Source organism: Montipora foliosa, chromosome 9 (genome assembly GCF_036669935.1).
Source record: "Montipora foliosa isolate CH-2021 chromosome 9, ASM3666993v2, whole genome shotgun sequence".
In the NCBI taxonomy this organism is placed as follows: domain Eukaryota; kingdom Metazoa; phylum Cnidaria; class Anthozoa; order Scleractinia; family Acroporidae; genus Montipora; species Montipora foliosa.
This window is the reverse complement of record NC_090877.1, coordinates 43,589,705-43,592,584: the sequence shown is the minus strand read 5'-3', so window position 1 is coordinate 43,592,584 and position 2,880 is coordinate 43,589,705. Positions and strand designations below refer to the sequence as shown.

General features: G+C 39.8%; 1 long non-coding RNA gene across 4 annotated transcripts in view; it reads right to left on the bottom strand.

Moving 5' to 3' along the window:
- Nucleotides 1–2,880, bottom strand: part of LOC137970536 (uncharacterized) — an 11,247-nt gene continuing 8,367 nt past the window's right edge. For all 4 annotated transcript variants that reach the window (XR_011116826.1, XR_011116827.1, XR_011116828.1 and 1 more), the window contains 3 exons: nt 1,991–2,088; nt 649–844; nt 1–136 (listed from right to left, as the gene is read on the bottom strand). This is a non-coding gene — a long non-coding RNA (uncharacterized lncRNA). The remainder of the gene's footprint in view (nt 137–648; nt 845–1,990; nt 2,089–2,880) is intronic.

Genomic DNA, 2,880 nt, shown 5'->3' with positions numbered 1-2,880 from the left:
TCAGGCTTTTCGTAGCTTTAATTTAATGCAATTTTTATTGAGTCCCTTAATTAACTTGAAAATGCGAGTTTTCATTATTTTGTAAAGAATAATATTACAGACGTTGATTTCGTAGCCTGAGATCTTCGTTACAGGTCTGAAAAAGGAAGAAAGAATTAAGAGTCATAAAAAGAGTTATAAACGAAGTTTTAAGCCTATCAAATAACCCAAATTTGGTCACATGATAAATGTTAAAACATTGAGCAAGAGCAATGATTTCGTTTACCGCGACTAGACCAGAAGTGCAAGCCAACGTAACTGAAGGATCCAAATTCCAAGGCCATTTAAGCCCATTTTGAAAAGCATGAGTGGTTGACCCTAGTCGTGGTCCTATTTTTATTTTTATTGACAACTAAACCTCCGTAAAAGTAATATTTACAGTCATTTGCCGAAGTTCGCCTCAGACGGATTATCCGTCTCTGGTATGAAAATCGGCCACTCTTAACATGATTCTTCAATTGATATTATAGTGTTTTTTAGAGGCCAATTGTATTTAATTAACAAGTCGATTGGTTCTGCTTAGTTCAAAAGGCAAGCAATCAAAAAAATTACTCAGAACACTCCGGCAGCTTCAGTTAAATGCATCAGGAGTGTCCATGCAATTTATACCTGAGTTGGGTTCAACGCTTCTCGTTAAATGGAACGTAGACGCAACAAACCAGGTTCGAAGACGGACAGGACCCCTCAACGGGAATGAACTCCCCCTCCTCATCAGTTGATCCTGGAGTGCAGACACTAAGAGTCAAGCAAATCCCACCACCACCACAGGAGTTAGCCGCACGCTTGTGATTTGCGAAGGCTATTTCTGTGAAGTTCGGAAAAAAAATTTCAGCTGTCATAGTATTGAGCAGTTTCGTTGGTTACTTCAATTTATAGAGCAGTTTTGAAATGACTGTCGAACTTATATAATTACGCGATTCCTATTGCTACGCTTAGTGACTGGTTTAAAAATCTCTCGTCAGTTTATCAACCAATGAAAAGAGAAAAACCAAAACCAATCGCAACTTGCACACGCGGTTTTTCCCGCGCTTTTAGCAGAAAGTTACACGGAATTGCTACGAATTTGGATTGGTTCATTGCGCTGTTTGCACCTGCTGTGATTGGTCGAAGTAATTACTTTGGTGTTTGGTTTACGACACTCAATTGAAAACCGCTCCAATTGCTATTTGACAGAGAGCATTCACCCTCATTATAGACCAAATGCATAAATGGCGCCCAAAAAAATATTCTTTTGTTTATGTGCTAATTAGACTCACAAGCCTCGCTCTCAAGCAACATTTCTTTTGTATTTTGTACATGGAAACGAGGCTAGTGAGTCTAATTAGCACATAAACAAAAGAATATTTTTTTGGCCGCCATTTATGCATTCGGTCTATTAACAACTGAATTTGTCGCAAGTTATTACCGCTAATAAGCAGGGAACTGGGGTTTGGAGTTCTATAGGATCGAAATCGAAAAATTGCTCTCCGAATCAATTCCCTACTCGATGCAAAACATTGTTAATATTCATATTTATGCCACTTTCAGTGGCAATCGTATTTTGAAAACCGTCAAGTATAATCTGAGCTATGGAAATGTCGTGACGTAGTCTTCAGTTAGAATTGGAGTTTGCAAAAAGTGATCGTTTCTAACACGACGCGCAATGAACCAATCCATATTCGTAGCAATTCCGTGTAACTTGCTCAAAGTGCAGGAAAAATCGCGCGTGCAAGAAGCGAATGGTATTGGTTTTCCTTCTCATTGGTTGATAAACTGGCGCGAGGGTCGTGGGTTCGAATCACATCTGGGGCTCGGATTTTTCCGAGTTCCCAGTAGGTTCAATTGCAACTCCTTTCATTTCATTTAATATGTGTTAAACATTCTCTCACATTAGTTTCTTCTCCACTATAACAAATTCGAGATATAGGTATGGATGGCCATAAATGTCATAAGCATGTCCCTACAACCTTACCTCTGCCAAACAATAGCGGGGAAGATCTGAGTCTGGGTGTGATTATGGACAGCAAGAAGAAAAAAGTAAGCACCTTGCCAGCCATTTTCATTCAACACCTGAAAGAAACAAGGGCCTGCACAGGTCAATCAGGGAAAGAAACAATGTTCATTTTTACCACACGTGGAAAAGTGACAAAGAACGGGGGATTGGATAGAATCCACCCAAATTACTGAATTAAACATTAATTCATCGTAAAAGGTCAATCCCATCTATGGCTCAAGATAAAACCGTCGTCATTATGAACATCAAACTTTATTTACCCTCAGATTTTAAAGTAGTTCCAACCACAACACTGGGAACTCCATGCCCTACTCTTTGCAAATAGTGAGTTGGTTATATTCTTCCCCCACTACTCAACCGGACACTCAAGCTAGATGATGTATCGGCGGTTTGGCCAGCCAAGCGACCTTGCCATTTATTCATTTTTGAGCATTGGAATAGGTACAAAAATGTTCATACATCAACTAAATTATAAAGAAAAGAGCACTGCACAAGAGCCAAATACGAAAAACCCTAACAATCAGTAGGTGGCAAAAACGGGGGAACGCGTACCCCCGACCGAGGCAGTGGTGCGACCCTTGGGATTCTAGGGTATTCTCTGTGAAAAACGTTATTTCCAATGTAAAATAACGCTATCATATGCAGCCTAACGAAGGCATAACACATTTTTTTTCAGCGCGATATAACAATAAACGAATCTGGACTTGTGCACGCGGCGACGGCTGACTGTAAAATAACTTAGCCTACTCTAGTTTTGCTGTAAAACCGTTCGTACCCATCCAGGTTCAGGAAATTTCGTCCGTATTGTACAACGTGAACAAGACACGTAATAATTGCGAAATAGTTAC